Source organism: Protopterus annectens, chromosome 6.part0 (assembly GCF_019279795.1).
Source record: "Protopterus annectens isolate FY-2018-M chromosome 6.part0, PAN1.0, whole genome shotgun sequence".
Classification (NCBI taxonomy): domain Eukaryota; kingdom Metazoa; phylum Chordata; order Ceratodontiformes; family Protopteridae; genus Protopterus; species Protopterus annectens.
Window position 1 is genome coordinate 1192789721 of NC_056737.1, and position 25673 is coordinate 1192815393.

The window sequence follows — 25673 nt, forward strand, 5'->3', positions numbered from 1 at the left end:
CCCCTAGCAATATCAGTACCACCTAGGGTCTCCCCTGAAAGGGGGCTACTAGCCAAGAGGGACTAGCCCAGTCAAAAAAGGATAAATAAATAAATAAAATAAATTGACATTGCTGCTCCTTGGAGTCAGTGAGGCACAACAGGTACATTACTTTGCTACAACACTCCACTGACACATGATGGCTGCCCACTTATCTTATTCTGTTGCTGCTCTAGTGTAATGTTTCATGCTAGAACTGTTACACATGGCATAATTATCTGTTATGCAACATGGAAATGTTGATGAATGCTGCAAAAAAATCTGTGTTATGTTCCAATAAAGAATGCATACTATCTCAGTGGGATTGAAGATTAGAACCTTTCTCTGTGATAATATCAAATAACTCATGTTCAAGTCTGAGACAACAGACAAGTGAGCCAAAACTCTCTGCACTATTATTTTGGTTATACTACATGCAGCCAATTAGATATCCCTTTTCTTGTAAATTATATCAACATACATTTAATAATACTAAATAGAATCTAACAGGTCCAAATAAAGAGATGATAACTCAGCAAGCAAAGTTGTATTGCTGGAATTGAATTCATCCTCAAGTCTTGGTGAGTACCTTCATGAGGTGGACCTTCTTTTTCACAAAATCTCACCAAGACAACATTGATATATAGATTGTATTTTATATAGCATATATCATGGACAGACATAGGTTAAAAATAAAAAAGATAGCTGGGTGCATAAGACCCGGGCTAAAAATGTGCCCAATCCTGGTAGGTGCATTGGTACCAGGACTGGAAAAAAATGACGGTGTAAAGTCCTTAAGACATGGGCACATTACTACAACGGGGCTAGGTCATGTTCAGGGGAGGATGCCCCCCCCCCCAACCCCATTGTAAAAGGAAATAGTAGTCCACAAAAATCACAAAAACTGATAGGCCAAAAAAGAGCCATAAAGATGATAGAGTGGAATATTGAGGCTAAGAAAGAAATTATGTATTGTTACTATTATACAAGCAACTCAGAATTTCCAGACAGAAGATACAGAAAAAGATTAAGAAGTAAATCTGAAGTAAGAAAAATACTTGCACAAGAAAAACTTTCAAAAGCTTCAAATGTAATTTTGTGTTCATCAATACAACAGATTTATGAAAAACAATATATAGACAATGAAACCTTGGGCTGTTTGGAAGAAGTGACTGAGAAAGTGTGAAAATATAAAGAATAAAATCCAAACATTTTTAAAAGGTATATAAAAGAAATATGGACATGTTAAAGAAAGAGAGATCTGATATTTTGCAATATGTATGCAAAGGAGAAAGTCAAATTAATCAACACAAAAAAGCAGCCCCAAAGATATTCGAAGAGAAATACAGGCAAAGGCATCAAGATATGAAACATTTCACAATACAAAACGTAAGATCACAAAGAGGCAATGAATAACAGAAGATTAGTAAAGTGGAAGTTAAAAAAAGGAAGCTGAAGTTATGGAATACCTGCAAAGTGAAGGATTTAGTATAAAAAGTCTAAGAGGTTATATCACAGCATGATAGAATGAGTCCCCCAAGTAAGAGAAACAGGAGAAGTAGGAGACATCTGAAAATGAAATATGGATGCGGGAAAATAAAAGAGATTTAATATGGGGCAATATTCATGCAAAGGAGAAAGCAAAACTAATTAATACAAAAACAGCAACACCAAAGATATTCAAAGACAAATACATTGAAACATGTGCCACAAAGCATTATAGAAAATGAAGTTTATATCACATGGAATTACCTGATTACATGAACCAACAGTTCAAAAAATGGATGCGAGAAAACCAGATATAGTAGACTATTGAATGAAGACAAAAGTAGCATTGATCATTGAAATTGCTACACCGAGTGACTACAGTGTCATGCATACAGAGAGAGAGAAAGAGACACAAAGTCATAAAATACCAGGATTGTGGGCAGAAATGAGGGCAATGTGGAGGAAGGATACCCAGACAGTTGCAGTAGTAGCAGGATCAATGGGTCTTATAAAAGAATTTATAATAATACTTAAATATGTTACCGATACATGTAACTCCATATAAATTGCAGAAGGAGTCAATATTGGGGGTCTATATTAGAAGACCGAAGAGGCATTTAATCGAACACCTCTTCAGTGACACATAAAGAGCAAACGCACTAAAGCACGAATGCTCAAAACAGCGATTTCTTTCCCTGGAAAAGAAATTGCTTGGCCATCCCCATGTGTTTGCCCCTTTCCCCACTGTAGTACAATATTGGAGTTGGTATATTTAGTTAGGGGGGGGTAGGGGCACAGGCTCTCATGTTGGGGGGTGTGGGGACGAAGCCCCCCACGTTTTTATGTTTGAAAGTGTGTGTGTGTGTGTGTGTGTGTGTGTGTGTGTGTGTGTGTGTGTGTGTGTGTGTTTGTGCTACTGATTTCTTTCCCAGGGAAAGAAACTGTTGTTTTGAACATCCATGCTTTAGTGTATTCACTCATTATTATCACCAAAGAGGTGTTCAATTAAACTCTTCTTCAGTGTTATGATATAGACCCAATATTGGGCACATTGGGGGTGCTACAAACTGCATTTCGGGCTAACATCAAAGATTGACACAATACTAATTTCATGAACTTTAATCATACTTTGACGTAAGAAGGAGGTCCATTCTTATCATGGTTTTAGCAACTCAAATTACTTGGAAATTAAAAAGACAGAATCCAAAAACTTCACATTTCTAATGTTGTTAAGCACATTTTGCAAATCCAGTCTAAGGAAACAAATTCTAGCAGATCATTTAACACACACTTCAACAAACCCAATACATCTCACCAACAAAAACTTAAATCATTTAACACACACTGCAACAAACCCAATACATCTCATCAACAAAAACTTAATGCATTTTTGAGAGGAGAACTTCATATGTCATAAGAGCATGTGTATTAAAATATTATTAACTAGAGGTGAGGAATGCAAGTGGTGCCGATAATGGAATATGCACTCCAAGTTTTGTGCTGGCAAAATATCTCTATAAGCTGCTATGAATAAAGTGTGCAGAATTATCATCTTCACCGATTACTGTTAGCACCAGTGGTGTAGTCAGCACGTCAAGGTGGAGCTAGCTGGTTCCACATAACAGAATGTTTCTATCTGTGGGGCAGTCACCAGAGCAAATTGTTTCATATCACAGAATGTATGAGTCTGTTGGACATTCATCAGAGCAAAATGGTTCCATGTGACAGAATGTGCTTGTCTGTGGGACCGTCACTAGAGGTAGGTGGTTCCACATAACAGAATGTGTCAGTCTGTGGGATACTCAACAGAGCTATGTGGCTTTCTGTAACAGAAAGCACCAGTCTTCTGCTTAGTTATCTTACCCATAAGCTGGTCTTAAAATGCTCATTTCTCTGATCTTTCAAGTAACATTCCTGAACTCAGCCAAAGTCACACCTTTCAATCACAAGCTATGGATTCAGTTTACCTGCAGAAGCCCACCATTTAATTTCCTTACAGAGGGCACTGGATTCTGTCCAGTGGCACCACAGTTCTGGAACTTTCTTTCAGATACCATTAACTGTATTATAGAGGCAAGATTACTTTAATCTACATGAATATTACAGATGTTTATCTGTGCAGTAGGCCTGCATTTCTTCCATTCCTAGGGATTTGTCACGTTACTTACTACCTTTTATCAGTATGTTTTCTAGTGTTTCATTGTAATTAATTCTGACATTAATGGAATTCTAATTTGTAATATCAGATAGAAATCGCATGATTTGTAATATCACATAGGAATCTCCTATCCATCTTTCTATATGTCTCCCCTATCTTAACTAATCTCCGCCAGTCTAATCTAAACAAAATGGAATCTTGTCATAACAAGATTGCCAAGTTTGCCACTGAAACCTTATATAGGTCCCATCACTGTCTATTCCTAAAGTACCTCAACTGGCTTGAGTTACCTCAACCACTGCTACTAAATCAACTCTCAATAGCACACAAGCTCTACTACCTTCCTGATAATACCCCATTACTCCAGCATCTAATTCAGCCCCACATTACTACTAGAACTTTAAGATCCAGAACCTAATAAAGATCATCAAACATAAAACTGATGCTGGCAAATCTCTCTTTGCCTGCACTATAGCCAGAATCTGGAATTCACTACCAAACTGAATTACCTCTACCAACGCCTCTACTCAGTTTAAAAAACTCCTGAAAATCCACTATTTAAACAGACTTTGCCCCTGCTATGCCCCAGGTTAATCTCTACCATTACACTGTTGCTAAACTTCTGCTAAAGGTCACCAGTTTTCCCCATGGAAAGTTGTTTTCTTTTTCTTTTACTTGGCATATTTACTCTGCTAAATACTGGCAATATCTTACAGTAAGAACATCATCACCAGACTGATGCCTTAACTGGCATTTTATGTAAAAAAAAAAAAAAAAAATTTAGATTTTTTAAAAAGTGATTTTTCAATGTTTGATTAGTCATTTTGCAAATTGACTACTTTTAGATATTCTTAACCTCAACTTTAATGTATGCTTAGATATATGTTCTCATGTATTGTATTGGATTACACTGTATTGTATTTTGGAGCTTTTCTCCCCGGGCCTCCACTGAAAACAGACCTGTGTCCAGTCGGACTACCCCGGTAAACAAATGTAAAATAAAAGCAAAAATAAAATTTAATAAATATTTGTTTAGTTTTCTGCAGAAAGTTTTGTTTTATGTATGCAGTTTATCTAGACCAGGTTCTACTGGTCCATACCTCACAACTGTCCTGAATTGTGCAGAATGTCCAGACATTTGCCTGATAATTTTGGTCTGTTTTTCATAAAATGTGTGCTTTTTGTAAAATCACTGAGGATTGAAGCACTAAACAATGAAAGCCATCTGACTTTCAAGCTTCGTATTTATCAGAAAATGCATGTTTACACAAAACATGTTATCTAGTAATTCTTAACTTTGTAAGAGGAATATTTAAATTCTGTCCCTGTTTTTCATCATTTGTCCCTCATTATTTTTAGATTTTGACCAGATTTCTTGTGCTAGGAGGTTGAAAGTTATGTACTGCACAGGAAAGCTAAATACTCCAAATGACTGTTAGGTGTGTTATGGAGAAATATTATGTCTCATGATTATTCTTAATTAAATACTTAAAGAACAGTTGACACAGAAAGACCAAAACTGTTCTTTGGATGTTTATCGGTTTGTTTTGGTCTTCATTAAATACGTATTTTCTTGCAGTTTCGTCACAAATGCGACAAATAAAATGTTTATGATATGTTTATGTCAAATGAAAATTGCAATACAAATTCATAGGTTCATAGGTTCATAGGTTCATAGGTTCATACTAGGCTATCTGCCCGAGGGCATTTACAAGCCTAGCCCATAGTTTTGTGGCTTACGCCACCCCTTTAGTATGGGGAACTATATCCATTATTTTGTTGTGCCTCTGTCGAGCAGTGATACTGAGGTAATCCCTGGGGTATATCTGCGATCTCCCATCCATTGGTCAAGATTTCTCTTGAACAAGGCCAGCGAGGTGCTCTGCCTCACATATACCGGGATTTTGTTCCACAGCATAGGGAGTCTTTGGGTGATGAATCTATCCCTCCAGCATGTCCTATTAATAGCCGTGTCGAGGTTTAAGTCTCCCACCCTTGTGGCTCTGATGGATCTAGATTTTTTTGAGGTGAAGCATATTCATCAAATCTGGGTTTGACATGGCCTTGTATGTTAGGCAAAGGTCACCTCTGAGCAAGCGGTAGGCGACTGAATAGAGCTGGAGTTCTTTCAGTCGGGCAGCATAGGACAGATGTTTGAGACCCTTTATCCTTTTGGTGAGGAACTTTTGTGGCCTTTCCAGCTGCTGCGAGTGTCGGGTCAGATACATTCCGAATGGGGCATTGTACTCAATCATTGGTCTGATGAGTGATGAGTATAGGGAGACTATGACCTCCCTTGATCTAGATGAGAATCCCTTCATGATAAGGTGGGCAATGTAGAAGGTATTCCTAACTACTTTAGCTACATGGGTGTCGAATGACAGACTACTATCAACCTGGGTCCCCAGGTCCCTGATAACTTCTTCTGTGCTCAGTGGATTGCCACCTATTTGGTAGCTAGGGGTAACCTTGTTTTTCCTGAAGGGTATGACTATGCATTTTTTGGCATTTAACTTTTGGCCATGGCTCTGGCACCAGTTATCCGTTTCTGTGAGACCCTTCTGAAGGATATCTGTGTCAGATGTGTTTTCTACTATGGCGCCCAGTTTGCAGTCATCTGCAAACTTTGTCAGCCATAACCCTCCTGTGTTTGCTTGTACTTCGGAAAAGTAGATGCCAAACAAGAGTGGGCCCAGGACTGAGCCCTGTGGTACACCACTTGTGACAGGCTTTGAGTCTGACATGGCGCCAGCAACTCTGACCCTGTGGGTTCTGTCACTCAGCCAGTTTGCAACCCATCTTGTGATGTATGGGTTAACATTTAAGCTGATGAGTTTTTCAATGATACCCGAGTGGGGTATTTAAATTCTGTCCCTGTTTTTCATCATTTGTCCCACATTATTTTTAGATTTTGACCAGATTTCTTGTGCTAGGAGGTTGAAAGTTATGTACTGGCCCAGGAAAGCTAAATACTCCAAATGACTGTTAGGTGATTATGCAAGGGATATTTTTTGTGTAAGTAGTAACCTTATATTTCAAGAGATATTTTTTCTTATAAGTAGTGGCCTCATATTTCAAGAGATATTTTTTCTTATAAGTAGTAGCCTCATATTTCAAGAGATATTTTTCTTATAAGTAGTGGCCTCATATTTCAAGAGATATTTTTCTTATAAGTAGTGGCCTCATATTTCAAGAGATATTTTTCTTATAAGTAGTGGCTTCATATTTCAAGAGATATTTTTCTTATAAGTAGTGGCCTCATATTTCAAGAGATATTTTTTCTTATAAGTAGTAGCCTCATATTTCAAGAGATATTTTTCTTATAAGTAGTGGCCTCATATTTCAAGAGATATTTTTCTTATAAGTAGTAGCCTCATATTTCAAGAGATATTTTTCTTATAAGTAGTGGCCTCATATTTCAAGAGATATTTTTCTTATAAGTAGTAGCCTCATATTTCAAGAGATATTTTTCTTATAAGTAGTAGCCTCATATTTCAAGAGATATTTTTCTTATAAGCAGTAGCCTCATATTTCAAGAGATATTTTTCTTATAAGTAGTAGCCTCATATTTCAAGAGATATTTTTCTTATAAGTAGTAGCCTCATATTTCAAGAGATATTTTTCTTATAAGTAGTAGCCTCATATTTCAAGAGATATTTTTCTTATAAGTAGTAGCCTCATATTTCAAGAGATATTTTTCTTATAAGTAGTAGCCTCATATTTCAAGAGATATTTTTCTTATAAGTAGTAGCCTCATATTTCAAGAGATATTTTTCTTATAAGTAGTAGCCTCATATTTCAAGAGATATTTTTCTTATAAGTAGTAGCCTCATATTTCAAGAGATATTTTTCTTATAAGTAGTAGCCTCATATTTCAAGAGATATTTTTCTTATAAGTAGTAGCCTCATATTTCAAGAGATATTTTTCTTATAAGTAGTAGCCTCATATTTCAAGAGATATTTTTCTTATAAGTAGTAGCCTCATATTTCAAGAGATATTTTTTCTTATAAGTAGTAGGCTCATATTTCAAGAGATATTTTTTCTTATAAGTAGTAGCCTCATATTTCAAGAGATATTTTTCTTATAAGTAGTAGCCTCATATTTCAAGAGATATTTTTCTTATAAGTAGTAGCCTCATATTTCAAGAGATATTTTTCTTATAAGTAGTAGCCTCATATTTCAAGAGATATTTTTCTTATAAGTAGTAGCCTCATAGTTCAAGAGATATTTTTCTTATAAGTAGTAGCCCTCATATTTCAAGAGATATTTTTCTTATAAGTAGTAGCCTCATAGTTCAAGAGATATTTTTCTTATAAGTAGTAGCCTCATAGTTCAAGAGATATTTTTCTTATAAGTAGTAGCCTCATAGTTCAAGAGATATTTTTCTTATAAGTAGTAGCCTCATAGTTCAAGAGATATTTTTCTTATAAGTAGTAGCCTCATAGTTCAAGAGATATTTTTCTTATAAGTAGTAGCCTCATATTTCAAGAGATATTTTTCTTATAAGTAGTAGCCTCATATTTCAAGAGATATTTTTCTTATAAGTAGTAGCCTCATATTTCAAGAGATATTTTTCTTATAAGTAGTAGCCTCATATTTCAAGAGATATTTTTCTTATAAGTAGTAGCCTCATATTTCAAGAGATATTTTTCTTATAAGTAGTAGCCTCATATTTCAAGAGATATTTTTCTTATAAGTAGTAGCCTCATATTTCAAGAGATATTTTTCTTATAAGTAGTAGCCTCATATTTCAAGAGATATTTTTCTTATAAGTAGTAGCCTCATATTTCAAGAGATATTTTTCTTATAAGTAGTAGCCTCATATTTCAAGAGATATTTTTCTTATAAGTAGTAGCCTCATATTTCAAGAGATATTTTTCTTATAAGTAGTAGCCTCATATTTCAAGAGATATTTTTTCTTATAAGTAGTAGGCTCATATTTCAAGAGATATTTTTTCTTATAAGTAGTAGCCTCATATTTCAAGAGATATTTTTCTTATAAGTAGTAGCCTCATATTTCAAGAGATATTTTTCTTATAAGTAGTAGCCTCATATTTCAAGAGATATTTTCTTATAAGTAGTAGCCTCATATTTCAAGAGATATTTTTCTTATAAGTAGTAGCCTCATATTTCAAGAGATATTTTTCTTATAAGTAGTAGCCTCATATTTCAAGAGATATTTTTCTTATAAGTAGTAGCCTCATAGTTCAAGAGATATTTTTCTTATAAGTAGTAGCCTCATATTTCAAGAGATATTTTTCTTATAAGTAGTAGCCTCATAGTTCAAGAGATATTTTTCTTATAAGTAGTAGCCTCATATTTCAAGAGATATTTTTCTTATAAGTAGTAGCCTCATAGTTCAAGAGATATTTTTCTTATAAGTAGTAGCCTCATAGTTCAAGAGATATTTTTCTTATAAGTAGTAGCCTCATAGTTCAAGAGATATTTTTCTTATAAGTAGTAGCCTCATATTTCAAGAGATATTTTTCTTATAAGTAGTAGCCTCATATTTCAAGAGATATTTTTCTTATAAGTAGTAGCCTCATATTTCAAGAGATATTTTTCTTATAAGTAGTAGCCTCATATTTCAAGAGATATTTTTCTTATAAGTAGTAGCCTCATATTTCAAGAGATATTTTTCTTATAAGTAGTAGCCTCATAGTTCAAGAGATATTTTTCTTATAAGTAGTAGCCTCATATTTCAAGAGATATTTTTTCTTATAAGTAATAGCCTCATATTTCAAGAGATATTTTTCTTATAAGTAGTAGCCTCATAGTTCAAGAGATATTTTTCTTATAAGTAGTAGCCTCATATTTCAAGAGATATTTTTCTTATAAGTAGTAGCCTCATAGTTCAAGAGATATTTTTCTTATAAGTAGTAGCCTCATATTTCAAGAGATATTTTTCTTATAAGTAGTAGCCTCATATTTCAAGAGATATTTTTCTTATAAGTAGTAGCCTCATAGTTCAAGAGATATTTTTCTTATAAGTAGTAGCCTCATATTTCAAGAGATATTTTTCTTATAAGTAGTAGCCTCATATTTCAAGAGATATTTTTCTTATAAGTAGTAGCCTCATATTTCAAGAGATATTTTTCTTATAAGTAGTAGCTTCATATTTCAAGAGATATTTTTCTTATAAGTAGTAGCCTCATATTTCAAGAGATATTTTTCTTATAAGTAGTGGCCTCATATTTCAAGTGCCTTACAGCTGCATTCTCTCTATTAGCAAATTATAGTGCATGGACAGAAAATTGAAGGCAAAGTAAGAGCTGGTGGAGTTAAGGGATGTTGTATTATGTTATGCTTGACTGTGCCAAGTATCTGCAGAAACCAAATTAATTAACAGTGCACTCTGGCCTTCTCAGGCTAGGGGATGAGTCATTGCAAGGATGTCTGTAAGATAGTGTGTACTGGTATTGAATGTTACAAGGCTGAAAGATAATACATTTTAGACCAGGTGGTATGTATTTTAAAATGCATATTTGTGAAGTGTTCATGTAAAGCTCTAACAGAGAATCATGAGGGATGAGGACATTTATAAATACATTGATTCATTGAAAGTAATGTAATGTCAAAGTTCTGCATGCATGACATTGATAAGAAAAGGTATATATATATATGTAGTATTTTTTTCCTTTGTTCTTGGAGACTGATCTAGAAATTTGAGTAGGCAGTCTCCCAGCACTATTTATGGAATAAACCATTTTTTGCACATCCTGCAGTGTTATTCTTGACTCTAGACTTAAAGGTAAAACTCTTTGTTTTTTATTTGTGAAATTTAATATTTGGTGCCTTTAGACTTGGATTCTGAAATTTGGTATTGCTGCAGAACAGTGTGAAATAAATTACAAGGGCTCAGCACAGAAAGTTCTTATGTGAATGCTGTGCAGTTTTGTGTGGGATAGTCAGAGATTCAGATACCTAACTATTCAGGCTGTGCAAAGTGTTGCTAGACTAAATGGGGAAAATGAATTTCTGGAAAATGTTTTTTTTTCTTAGATAATTGTAATTAAAAGAGTGGAATGAGTGAGTAACTTTTGTTGAATGAGTTTGCTTGTTAGGAAATAAGGAAAAGGTTATTAATGTGTATGTGCATACAACAAAAAGGAAAAATTAACACAAGGAGGCACCTTAGGCATGAGAGATGTTTTGTGTTGTCTAATGTATGAGTGAAGAGAGAGAGAAAAAAAGTTAAAGTTAAATCAAGTTCATGAGCTTATAGCATGTTGGGACATAGGTGTGTGTTGGTAAATCAAGTTTGTGAGCCTATAGCATGCTGGGATATAGGTGTGTGTGTGCGTGTGTGTGTGCGTGTGTGTGTGTGTGTGTGTGTGTGTGTGTGTGTGTGTGTGTGTGTGTGTGTGTGTGTGTGTGTGTGTGTGTGGGTGTGTGTGTATGTGTGTGTGTGTGTGTGCGTGTGTGTGTGTGCTGGCAAATCAAGATCATGAGCCCATAGCATGCTGGGGCATAGGTGCAACTGTGTGAAAGTACCCGCAGAGGGTCCAAACGAGTGGTCATTTCTGGACACAGTACCTATCCTCCCTTTATCCTGATTGCAATGCTGGAGCTATAAATTTTGAGCTTGTAACTGGACAAAGGCAAGGAGGTGCTGTGGGAAAAGACTGATCAAAATCATTCCTCTGTCATTGCACATCAGAATTCGTACCCTTCCCTCCATGAATGATGTGTAAATTGATGTAGTTATTAATTTTTTCTGAATTACCAGAATCCACAATCTACAATTTAAGTCTTAATAGGGAAAATTGAAATAAAGCTAAACAAGCAGGATCACGTCCCTGTAAAGGGAACACCTGTATATTCTATGTATCATAATTATGGAAAAGAAAGTCGTAAGTAGTTGTATGAGTGGTTACAGCTTACTAAAAATTGCCCTGGTGAAGTATTTTCTTTAAATGGAACTTCTGATAAAGATAAATAAGTGAAAATAAAGGGTATTTTGGAAAAAAAAGAAAAAAACAAAGTAAGTGGGGAACAAATGGAGTATTTTATTATTGGTATACTGAAGCTCTTAAAATGGAAAAGGAATTAGCATTAAGGGGATTACAGGATGCTAATAGGACATTGCTAAAACAGGTAAAGGGGGTCAAGAAGGCAGTACAGACCAGTAAAAAGGGATCCCTTTAGCCTGTCTTGGCAGGTTTGGAAGAAACTAAGGATGGCCAAAAAGCAGAGACTTCAGAAGAGGATGATAATCTTCCAGTAGCTGCTACCCCCCAACCACATATGTACCAGTACAGGTGGCTCCTGTACAAGATTCTGCTGTCTCTCAGACCGCTGCATTTTGGACAACTGTCCATTGAATGCAAAGTCATTGTGTGACATTATTACATCTCAACCTAGTTCCCCTGTTCAACCCTCATCTTCAGAACAGGTATCTGCAGTCAAAGGGGTTTTCTCTTCTTCCTCCTCTTCTTCTTATCATTTTCACCAAGCTTCTACCTCTCCAACCGGAGCACTAGCATTTGACACTCCTGTGGCTCATCACACACACTCACATGATAGAGCAGGAGAAGAGACTATTGCCTCTGGAACGGATCTTTTGACACCTGTTAGAGAAATTTTGAGGGCTAATAATAGAAAGCTTGTACATCACCCTTGGACCCTTGCATATTTGCAGACAATGTTTAAAAGTTTTCCAAATATGATCTAACCTTGCAGAAAAAGGACACAAGGTGTCAAAAGAAAAATTACAGCTATGGTCATCTCAGGTATGTTATCTTGGTCATCTGATATCTCAGGGTAGTAGGTAGATGTTACCATCTCATATGGAGGCAATAGGTAAAGCCCCACTTCCAATTACTCAGCATCAGCTTAGATCTTTCATGGGTATGACAGGATATTGCAGACAGTGGATTTCTACCTATGCAGAAATTGCTAAACCTTTGACAAATCTTTTAAACCAGGATACAGCAGAGCCCCTCCCTTGTGATAATGAAGAAGGCAATTAATTTCAGAATTTAAAGCAAGCATTAGCTAGTGCCCTAGCTTTACGGTTATCAGATTATAGAAAGGCTTTCATTTAATTTTGTCATGAAAAAATGGATTTGGTCAGTGAGTGCTTGCAGAGAAACATGGGGACAGATATTGTCCATTAGCTTGTTATAGTACAGCACTTGATTCTGTTGCAAAAGGGTTTCCGCCATGTTTAAGGACAAAGGCTACTGCTGTCATTCTAGTTGATCGTGTGCAGTCACTGGTACTTGGGCATGATCTTACAGAAGCCAGTCCTCATTCTTTATTATCTCTCTTACTTAAAATGAAACGTCAACCCCTCTTGACTGCACATCTAACTAAATATGAACTTACTCTTCTCTCTGATCCATCTAGTTCTCTCATACTCTCTTGTTCTAAATCCTGCATCTTTGTTACCTACTGCTGAGGTTGGAGAAGAGCATGAGTGCATTTGTGTGTGAGTAATTATCTGCTTTCTCCTAGGAATGACTTAAAGGGCACTCCTATACCCAACACTGAACTGGACCTATTTGTGGATGGTTCCTGTGAAAGAGAACAAAATGAAAATCTGGTTGTAGGAACATCTATCTACACCAATAATGATGTTTTGCTTCAACAAAGACTAGAGGGTGTACATTCTGCCCGGTTAGCACAGTTAGTGGCTCTGCAAAGGGCTTGTGAGTTAGCCAAAGACAAAGTTGCCAATGTCTACACCGATAGTCATTATGGTTTTGGTGTAGTACATGATTTTGGGCAACTTTGGAAACAGACAGGATTTCTAACTTCAGCAGGAACTCAAATAAAAAATTTCTTTCTTTGTGAATGATCTTTTAAATTCCCTTTTGTTACCTAGAGAATTAGCAGTAGTTAATGTAATGCCCATCAAAAGGTTACAGATATTGTTTCAAAGGGAAATAATTTGGCAGATCAAGGTGCTAAGCAAGTTGTAGAAGGACTTTGTGCAAAAATTCATGTGATGTTATTACAAGACTAACAGTGATGATGTGTTTGATTTTAAGTGAGTATCAGCTTTCCAAGCTGAAGCAGCACAGGAACAAGTTGAGATGTGGCTTAAAGATGGATGCAGTAAGTCTGATGATGGGGTATGGCGACATCTGGACAGGCGACTGGTGGCGTCTGCCTTCTTGCTACCTTACTTGGTAAGGGCATATCATTTTCTAACCCAAGCAGGTGAGACAGCTTTATCAAATCACCTGAAGTTGGTATGCCCTTCATATCTCCTCTTTGATACTTTAATTGCACAGTATGTCTGACATATAATGTTAGCAAAAACTCGGATGTTAAAGCTGCATGCTTACCACCACCCTGTAGACCATTTGTTAATGTGCAGCTGAACTTTGTCCAGATGTCAAAGGTCCATAATTTACAATTTATATTGGTGGCGATGTGCATGTTTTCTGCATGGGTAGAAGACTACTCGTGTTATAAGGTAGATTCTGTAACAGTTGTAAAAAAACTTGTATTTGACTTAATACCTATATTTGGTGTATTTTGTACTATAAATAGTGATCAGGGAACTTATTTTAATAATTCTCTGATTAGAGAGTTATGCAAGATTTTTAATACTGAGTTGAGTCTTCATAGTCCCAACCATCCACAGTCATCTGGATTAGGAGAGAGGGTTAATAGGACCCTTAAAAATAAGATGGTGAAGATTTGTGCTGAAACAAACCTTAAATGGCCAGAGGCAGAGTATGAGGTGTACATTAAATATAACAAGGAGATTGAGTCCCTGTGAGATATTAATGTGGAGAACCATGGCCTTTCCAGCTACTCCCCCTGTGTCAAAGGAAGACTTAACTCTAAATGATGATGCTATATTGTCTTATTGCACAAAACTTATTGATTTTTTGCAGCAGTACCATAGAACTGTATGAGAAGCTCTTCCTCAGCCTCCTGACCAGCCCTGTCAACAACTGCGGCCTGGTGTTTGGATTTATGTTAAAACTTTCCAGAGAAAGAACTTTTTGAGCCTGAAGTGGAAAGGCCCTTTCCAGGTGCTGCTCCCAGCTTGTACTGCCATCCGCTGTGCAACACTAATAACGTGGGTACATTCATCACATTCTAAGAAGACTTGAAGTGTGGGGGCTCCAGATGAATAATCAGTGTCAGTGAAGGAAGATCGAAGTGTGAATAATGAAGCATCTAATCCAGTGAAGGATTAAAAGAGAAAATCAACTCGGATAGCAGTCCTTGATAAATCCGCTGACCGCAGGTACTTTTGCTTTGTTTTTGTTGTTTCCTTTTATAAACTGGTCAAGAGAAAATAGTTTTGTGTTGGTTCTTCAACAATATACTGTGGACTTAAATGTGACAAACTGTTGGGTGTGTTTGCATATACCTCAATATTGTAAGGCAGGAATTCCCATGATTCTAATCCCTGCATCACAGGTGACATTTGAAAAGGATCTTAGTGACAATAATCAAACTTGGCGTAATGTGACTGACTTCAAAGGTTGCATCTCTTCAGCTTGCAAGCACAAATTGTGGAGACACATGCTATGCCAAAGTGTTGAAGGAGTTAAGGGATGTTATATTATGTTATGTTTGATTGTGCCAAGTATCTGTGGAAATCAGATTAATTAATAGTATGCTCAGGAAATGACATAGGAGGAGGAGACTGCATCTATTTTAACAAAAGATGGTGCACCAACTGTAAAATCATACTATCACACTGCTGTGAGAACTTAGAATTCTTGTCCATTAAATGTAGACCATTTTACTTGCTCAGGGAGCTGAATGGGTTCAGTGTAACAGTGGTGTATATCTCACCTAGTGCTAATACCACTGAGGCTCTAAATAAACTATGCAATTACATGGGTGAGCTGCAGAGCAAATATCCTGACTTTGTACACATGGCAGCTAGTGACTTTAATAAAATAGATCTGAAAGAAGTACTCCCAGACTACCATTAGTATGTGGATGTTCCTACAAGGGGTAATAATATCTTGGACAAGGTGTACATAAACTTAAAGATTATAAGGCAGTGTAACTTCTACAAATGGGAAACTCTGATCATTATACCACCTTGCTATTGCCAGCTTACAAATCTGCATTTGTTAGTGAGAAACCCATAAAGAAACAAATCAGGGTATGGCCCTATGGGCTATGGAGGCACTCCAAAACTATTTTGAAAGAACCAACTGGGATATGTTCAAGGAGGCAGCCACAGTGAATCACTATCTGAAGATTGATGAATACACTGAGGTAGTGATGGCAAACATTTTGCACTGTGTTGATGAGGTAACAAATACCAAGAGTACTGCTATTAGATTTAACCAGAAGCCATGGCTCACCCCTAAGGTATATGAGCTTTTGAAGGAGAGACATGCAGCTTACACGGCTAAGGACAAAGCAATCCTAAGTGTAGCAAGACGTAATCTGAGGAGGGGTATAAAGGAGGCTAAGAGAGAGAGAGTATGGCAGAAAGGTACAGAGCCACTTTGAAGGCATGAAGGATGCAAGGAGACTATGGCAGGGCATATAGGAGCTCACTGACTAGAAAATCAGGTCAGCACAGTGTGAGGACAGTACTGAATTCCTGGACAGTTTGAACATCTTCTTTGGTAGATTTGAGGAAAAAAAAAACAACAGGATGGCACTAAAGCTACCCACTGATGAGAAGGCTGCAGTACTAAGCCTCAGCACAGAGAAGGTAAGAAGACAGCTAAGGAGAGTGAACCCCAGGAAGGCTGCTGGACCAGACAACATACTGAACAAGGTGTTAAAAGGTTGCGCTGATCAACTATGCACAGTGTTCAGGGAAATATTTAATACCTCTCTAGCTATGGCAAAAGTACCATCATGCTACAAGGAAACTACCATCATCCCACTACCAAAGAAAACTACTTCCTCCAGGACTAACAACTACAGACCAGTCACTCTAACATCCACTGTTATGAAATGTTTTGAGCAGCTGATCAAAAAGCATCTTTCATCCTGCCTAACTCCTGATTTTGACCCTATGCAGTTTGCGTACAGGGCTAACTGATCCACGGCTGATGCCATAGCAGTAGCACTGCACATCTCCCTTGAACATTTAGAGGGCAAAGACAACTATGTGAGGATGCTGTTCATAGATATCAGCTCTGCATTTAATATGGTGGTAGCAGTGCAGCTGGCAGAAAAACTGGCAGATTTAGGAATGAGTAAACATCTCTGTAACTGGATCCTGGACTTCCTGATAGAGAGACCACAGAGGGTGTGTTCAAGTAAGAACACATCAAAGTGCATCACGATTAACACCGGGGTTCCACAAGGATGTGTTCACATTCCACTGTTATTCACCATCCTGACCAACAACTGCTATGCTAAGCACAAGTTCAACCATATCACCATTGTTATGGCTAGGCTTGTATAGGCCCTAGGGCCGATAGCCTAGTACCAACATATGAACCTATGAACCAAGTTTGCTGATGACATCACAGTCATGGGGATAATTTCAAAGGAGGATGAAAGAGTATACAGAGAGGAGGTGGCATCTCTGATTTGTTGGTGCGAGAAAAAAACCTTGACCTGAATGTAAGTGAGACCAAAGAGATTATCATCTACTTCAGGGAAAGGGGAACAAACCACCCAGAATTCAGAATCGATGGTGAGGGTGTGGAGAGGGTTAAGAGTATGAAATTCCTGGGTGTACACATATCAGAGGATCTCTTGTGGGCAGGAAACACCAGCCAGCTGTTGAAGAAAGCGCACCAGTGCCTCCACTTTTAAAAAAAAGCTGAAAAAGCTAAGCTTCCTCCTCATATTCTCTTCTCCTTCTGTAGAGGTACAATAGAGGGTATCCTCACCTGCAACTTCACAGTGTATAGAGCATCCTCACCTGCAACTTCACAGTGTAGAGAGCATCCTCACCTGCAACTTCACAGTGTATAGAGCATCCTCACCTGCAACTTCACCGTGTGTAGAGCATCCTCACCTGCAACTTCACAGTGTAGAGAGCATCCTCACCTGCAACTTCACAGTGTAGAGAGCATCCTCACCTGCAACTTCACAGTGTAGAGAGCATCCTCACCTGGAACTTCACAGTCTATAGAGCATCCTCACCTGCAACTTCACAGTGTATAGAGCATCCTCACCTGCAACTTCACAGTGTATAGAGCATCCTCACCTGCAACTTCACCATGTATAGAGCATCCTCACCTGCAACTTCACAGTGTAGAGAGCATCCTCACCTGCAACTTCACAGTCTATAGAGCATCCTCACCTGCAACTTCACAGTGTATAGAGCATCCTCACCTGCAACTTCACAGTGTAGAGAGCATCCTCACCTGCAACTTCACAGTGTAGAGAGCATCCTCACCCGCACCTTCACAGTGTATAGAGCATCCTCACCTGCAACTTCACAGTGTAGAGAGCATCCTCACCTGCAACTTCACAGTGTAGAGAGCATCCTCACCTGCAACTTCACAGTGTAGAGAGCATCCTCACCCGCACCTTCACAGTGTATAGAGCATCCTCACCTGCAACTTCACAGTGTAGAGAGCATCCTCACCTGCAACTTCACAGTGTGGTTTGGAAGCTGCACAGTTACAGAAAGGAAGGCACTACAAAGAGTAGTGAGGGTTGCAGAAAAGATAACAGGTTCCAGTCTTCCATTGATACATCTTTATTCTGCCAGAAGCATCTGAAAGCTCACCATAATATTACAGGACAACAAGCATCCTGTGCATGGACTGTTCCATCTGACATTGGGCAGGCAATAGTGCAGCTACAGGACTACAAGATTTAATAACAGTTTCTACCCTACAGTGATTAGACTTCTGAACTTGGGCTTTAGTCCCAGAGATCTGGACACATAATAAGTCATTTTTTTTTATTTGTGCAATATATACTTACATATATTCCAAGCATGTGCAATATGTATTTATTATATCCATAGTCAGTATTATTTAACCCACTCAAGTGCAGTATTTGAAAAATAACATAGGCACTGCTCAGTCTGCAGTGTGTTTTGTATTACTTTAAGTACGGTAGTTAATTCAACTCAGGGAGGATATTATTTTTGTTGCTAAATATCTCTGCTCTTTCTTGGGTGGGAGTAGTATTGTATTTGTTAGTTATGTTTATTCCTCTATTTGTATCTGCTGTTTCATTTTACTTTGTAATCTCAAGAATTGAGCTGATACATGAAATTTCATTTAAGCTACACCTTCAAAATGACAATAAAGTTTACTTTGACTTGACTTGATTTGGCCTTCTCGGGCTTGGGGATGATTCATTGTATGGATGTCTGTAAGACGGTGTGTACCAGTACTAAATGTTACAAGGCTGAAAGATAATACATTTTAGACCAGGTGGTCTATGTTTTAAAATGCATATTTGTGAAGTGCTCACGTGAAGTTCTAACAAACAATCACGAGGGATGAGGACATTTTTAAATACATTGATTCACTGAAAGTAATGTAACATCAAAGTTCTGCATGCATGACATTCATGAAAAAGGGTACATATGCAGTGTTTTTTTCCTTTGTTCTTGGAGACTGATCTGGAAATTTGAAAAGGCAGTGTCCCAGCACTGTTTATGGAATAAACCAGTACTTTTCACATCCTGAAGTGTTATTATTGACTCAAGACTAAAAGGTAAAACTCTTTGTTATTTATTTGTGAATTTTAACAGGTGCATATGTATGTATATATATATATATATATATATATATATATATATATATAAAACATAACAAGCTTTCCTTATCTGTAAATCACTATAATATTAAAGTGAGCATTTCATCTACTGGTAAAAATGTTACCTCTCCAACATTAGCAGATAAATCACACCTGAGAAAGTCTGGTCTCAGAACTAATACTGTGCTTACAGATAACCAATTATATCTGCCTTGTACATTTCTCCACTCACATCAAAGATCTATAGCCTTCCCTAGCAGTGAAGTTAACACTCCCTGTCTCAAAAGATGAATTTCAGTCCCAAGGTTTAATCTACATTAATCTGTCCTGCCTCTGTTTGCCACTTGATTGGTATTGCATCTGACCACATCATGTATTTTGTGGGAGTGCTGACCGCACATAGCAGTACCATTTATTTCCTGGGCTTCATGGAACCTCTGTACCATAAAGTGATAAATCATGGACTCATTATAGAATATCCAGACTATAAGACTCTGTACTAAAGAACCATTAAACAACTTCTACATTGTAAGGCTATAGATCTTGGGACCTTTTCAGTGTGAACCTGTGGATTATACAGTTTTACTCCAAAAGACTACAGATTAGGGAACTGATAAGGATCCTTTATATATAAAGGCTATTGAAGATGGAATATTTTATGGAGTATTTATACTGTGAACCTGTCAATAATGGGACCATTACAAAGCCTTTTTCAATCCCTCTAGTCTGAAAAACAATATATCAGGAGACAGCTATGAAATGCTTACTTTAAAATTATAGATCACTGAAACATTATCCCACATTATCTCTGTAAAGTTACAGATCTTGGAAGTAAATCCAACCTCTGTAGAATTATGAATCTTGTAAATTACCCTTTGTAAGACTAAAGGTCATGGGATCATACAATGGTAAATACATTTCTTGTTTTCTCTCATTAGCATGGAAACTTCAGAAGGTATGTTATTGGAAATGAGATATAGTGACACCAATGTACAACTGTAACACCCAGAATGATTTGTCAGTCAAGAGATTATAATTTTCAGTTGTATAAACTATGTAATAAATAACAAACCTGCTACTGGAGATGGATTCAAGAATATTCTTTTAAAGTCATCCAGTCTTCTCAAGGTACGACCTAAATTTAAAAGTTTCTTCTTGGCTTCCAAAGAGGCACTTTACAAGAAGAAAAAGAAGAAAAAGTAGGAAGTTGTTAATATTTAGTTTTATACAGATGTTCATGTATGCACTTCTATATAGATATAAATGTTACATATTAAAAAAGAAAGAGTCAATATCTGTAAAAGATAGGAACATGAAGAACTGAGCACTTTCTTAGCTTTTGCAGTACTACAGTATTTCTTAGAACTAGGAGTACTTTATTTTTGCTTTACTCTTGGCATTCATATAACTAACTGTGCATCTTAAATACTTTTTAAATAATTTAACCTGTTTCTGCCACTACCTCAGTTCCTAGAATACTTGTAAAAGGCTGTTCTGAGCATGGCTTATTCCTTTTCTGAAAAAATATATCTCCTAACAGTCTGTAACCCACTAGACTCAAGACAGCAAGTGAATGTTGTTACTGATGCTAATTTAATAGCCTACCTATCTCAGAAACTGGAAAGGGTAACTTACAGAATGCAGCACCCCCCACTGATGCATGCACAGACTAAATTGCAGCTACCCCTCCATTTTATTGTAATAACTTTACATATTCAGGCAAGTCATTCCACCAAAAAAGAGTGGTGAGCGGGTCAACTACAACATTTGGGCAAATGATCATTTGAAAGTTTCAGCCTAAGTAAGTTAACTAAGATGGGGGGGGTTGCTTCCCATTTGTCTTTGCACCCATTCTTCTGTTATGTTTAACTCCAGGGTTAGTATATCTCAGAATGATGAAGGAAAAACATGCACTACCCCATCCATTTACCAAATCTAGTTGAAATGTTGATCTCTTTATCCAGTTTAAAAATTTGTGCAGATTCTTTTCAGCTGAATAACCTTCACTTGATTTGCACTAAGAAGCTGTACAGGTGTATCTGACACACAACCTCTACATCACAGTATTCTATTATAATGTTACAGTCCATCTGTGGATCTAGGTAAATTCTGATACATCATCTTCACTCAGACTTATAATGTTTGCCTAGGATCTCTGCATAAAGTACAGTTGTCGATAATACATATACTTAACATAACAATAGATCCTGAAATATTATAATGATAACAATGAATCAAAGCATTTGAGTTATAGTCTGACTTACAGCTGTACTATTTGACTTGAAATTCCACAAGCTGTGCCTTCTTTCCCTACAGACCAAACCAGGCTTATACCTGCATGCACTGACATAGCTATATGGGTCTAGGACACATGCTCAACTAGGATATGTCCGAATCACAAAACATCGAACACACATACATGAAACCGCTTAACATCGAAAAGCGCTTCCGTGTATGTGTAGTTCAAAAAAAAATCTACGTTTCTGCAGGGGGACTCCCCCCCTGCACACCCCACACCCACCTACTTTATTATTCACACTCCGAGATCGCATTACAATGGGGAAAAGGGAAGTTTCCCTTACCCACACTGTAGTCTGATCTACGAAAAAGGCACACATACATGGAAGCGCTTGTTGATGTTAAGCGCTTTCGTGTATATGTGTTCGATGTTTTGTAATTCGGACATATGCTAGTCGAGCATGTGCCCGGATCCCAGGTATACACATGGCTTCCTTTTATAAATAACACTAGTGCAGGTTTTCCTTAATTCATCAGTGCAAGACACCATGCAAGACAGGATGGAGCAGTAGATAAATAGCCCTATTTCTATCTAATTAAATAAAAACATATTATTTTTGATACAAAAGAAAAGTAAGATGTTTAAAAGTGGTGGGTATAATTGCAGTAATGTGTAAATGGTCATGTACATGAGTGAGTGAGTACACAAGTGAGTGAGTGAGCAAGGGTGAATGAGCAAGTGAGTAAGTGACTGAGTGAGTGAGTGAGTGAGTGAGTGAGTGAGTGAGTGAGTGAGTGAGAGTGGGTATGATAGAAACCATAGTTAAATTCAAACAGAATGCCAATACTAGTAGCAGTGAAACAACTAACCAGGAAAGTTTTGTATGAATATTGCTGTTGTGCAATGTAAGCAAGTTTAACATGAAAAGCCTTGCTGTGCATTAACTTTAACTAATCAACTACATACCTGCCATGTGCTGGAAAGTGTCTGCAACGTATCCTTTATGGAGCAGTCCTTGCACTTTAAAGACCACTTACTAAGCTGGCCACTGTCCTTTCTCCTAACCAATATAGTGCACTGTATATGCCCTTGCTTTTTCTGTCTAGCTGTTTGGTGTACGCCTTCAGTAAATTAAAGAATACTATTCTAGTTTATACTGCTTTGTCAGTTCCTCTGTACTAGCTATAAACTGATTGTTCTCTGTAGTAATGGCCCTGAGGGTGGGAAGTCAGCAACATTTATCTTTGCTTTCCTCTCCTCCCCTACCCTACCCCCTAATTCCCACCCACTCCCTCTTACTCTGCCATTATACTTTCCACATGCACCTTTCACCTGTGACACCCAGTCCCTAACCCTCCCAAGACAACTTTATCACAGTAATACAAACACTATTTACATTTACATGTTTCCATCTAATGTTTAGTATAATTTCCATCAGCTTTCTTCCCTCCCACACTGCTTTTCATAATATAAATTCCTGCTCAGACCCCTCCCCAACAGTACCTATCTATTATTCAACATTTGAACTTTGACTTTCCCCAAGTAAACCCTCACTGCTTCCTATCTTAACTGTCTTAGTCTAACCTTTCAAACTCCTCCATTTGTAAAAGTTTAGAAACATTTCTCCTATAATTACTTTACTCATACCTCACTTACTCATGAGCTTATCTACTGCTTGAAACTTAACATTCTACCAACATCCATTAACCTTACAATTCCAACAAATCTCTTATACTGTGTACTCCAACCAAAATACTTCTAAACCTCATCTCTCTATCACACCCTGTCTATATCAGCACTCGTATATCCTCCTACTGAAGAATAATCTTCTGAACCTCATCTCTCCATCACACCATATCTGTACCAGCACCCAGATATCCTGCTGCAGAAGTTTATCTAAAGTATCAGCCACAAGTTCAGCATTAAATATAAAATCAAGTAAAATGCGTCTACTTGTACCATCATTTCTCTATAACCATAGAACTGAGCTGTGACATTCACCAAAACCCAGGCCCACCTCAGCAGATACAGGCACCAGATAGCATATCCCCATCAGCTGCTTTATCACTAATACATCACCCATAGCCCAACCTAGTCTTTATATTTGCCAATCCAGTTTACAAAGTATTTATAACAAAGTCCCTCTAGTGTATGCATGAATAGCAATACACACTCCAGACATCTTACTTGCCACTGAAACCTGTCCCCACCAGGAAAAAAAAAGAAAAGAAAAAAAAAAGAGATTACCCCACCAACAAAAAACTGGTGGTGTTGCTCCTTTCTCCATAAACACACATTTCCATTTTCCCCATACCCTGCCAACTTTATCAAGCTCAGATGTCCTACTAGCCATGCTAAAACTAAACTCTCACAAGACAATCACAGTCATGGGTATATATGTACCCCCAGGTAACAATGCTGAGCATTGGAAGACATTCTCTGATAAAACTTGTCAATAATCACTCATGAAACCATAATGTTGGATGATGTTACTACAGAGTGGTAAACCATACAATCGGAAAATCCAGCCAATAATATACATCTCTGTACAAGTTACACTGACTAGACATAAGAAAGTCACGGCCAGCAATGAACCCTCGATTGGCCTAAGTAATCACTCACTAATCTATGCCATAAGATGCCCAAAACACATAATTGTAGATTTGTAAGGATACATATTATGTTTCATGAAGTCACTTTGATTAATAGACTACATCTCCGTAACTTGGAGTCACTAAAGACTCTCCTTGTAGGCGATACTGTCTCTGAGTTCAACAAACTCTTTGTAGGTGTTCTAAACACACAAGCACCACCACATTAAAAAGAATCAAAGCCAACTCTGCCCCATGCTATCCTTAGCAACTAAACAACTCATGAAACAAAGACACAAAGGATGGAAAGACTGGGTGAAAAAATAAAATGTCTTCCACTCTGTTAGCTTACAGACAACTAAGAAACCTAGCAAAACATCTTAACACCAAAGATAAGGAAACTTACTGTTCAAACAATCAAAATATATATACAATAAACTGTTAAATCCAGGGCAAGCTATACAGCCAACAGCAAACATTAACAGAAACAATATGATACCATAGCCAGCCAATTCAATACCCACTTTATACAGACAGTTCAACCTGTCAACTAACCAAGACTGAGACTGCTACTCAAGCAAATAACCTCCATCAACATTTATCCTTCCAACCAGTTCTCAAAGATACCATCAAAAATATATAAAAAAATTAAAGTCTACTAAAACTTCTCCTGACAATTTACCTGGTTAGTGTCTTAAAATAGTAGCTACAGCTAGTATATATTCAGTTTTAATTCTGATAAATTGATCCGGATCTGAAAATAAAATCCCCTCACTATGGAAAAAATCACTGATTATTTCACTACACATGGGTAGAATACAGATCTTTCAGACTATAGGCTAATTGCCATTTTAACTCCTCTATCAATAGTACTAGATAAAAATGTATTCATAAACAAGTTATAAACTGTCTAATAAATAACCACCTTGTGTCTCCAACCCAACATGGCTTATGTCCTTATCACAGTACAACTACTGCCTTGTTGTATTTTGTTAAAATTGCCATCACCCACAAAAATGCCCGAAGCCCAGTCTCCACCATCTTCCTTAACTTATACTTTTCATATTGTGTCCCACCAGATACTTTTACATAAACTCTAATCCTTAAGGCTCACCTACTCTTCACTGCAAAGGTTCCATAGCTACCTTTCAAATTGACCACAAGCAGTGAGATGGAAAAATAATGTCACCACTTTTGTAGCCAGTAACTACTTTTGTCCCTGAAGGACCTATACTAGGCCCAATACATTTCAACTTATTCATCAATGGCCACAGAAAAATGCTACCCTAATTCAATAAGCCGATGATTTAACCCTAATATTTTATGCCAAATCTCTTTTTAAATTCTAAGACCTCACACAGGGACCCTTCTTATTGATTGAAATATGGTTAAACCACAACTACTTCTAAAACCTATAAATAAATAAATAAATAAATAATAAATTATTCCACCTGACCCAAAATGAATTCCTGCCAAAACAACAGTATTCACTATTGTCTCTGCCAACAAGACCATATCTTGTTTGGGGCCCAAAACTCTTAGCTCCAGCTACTC

General features: G+C 37.1%; 1 long non-coding RNA gene across 1 annotated transcript in view; it reads right to left on the reverse strand.

The window, feature by feature from the left end:
• Positions 1-25673, reverse strand: part of LOC122804097 — a 270588-nt gene that overhangs the window by 166463 nt on the left and 78452 nt on the right. Inside the window, exon 2 of the long non-coding RNA XR_006365176.1 lies at positions 20362-20462. This is a non-coding gene — a long non-coding RNA (uncharacterized LOC122804097). The remainder of the gene's footprint in view (positions 1-20361; positions 20463-25673) is intronic.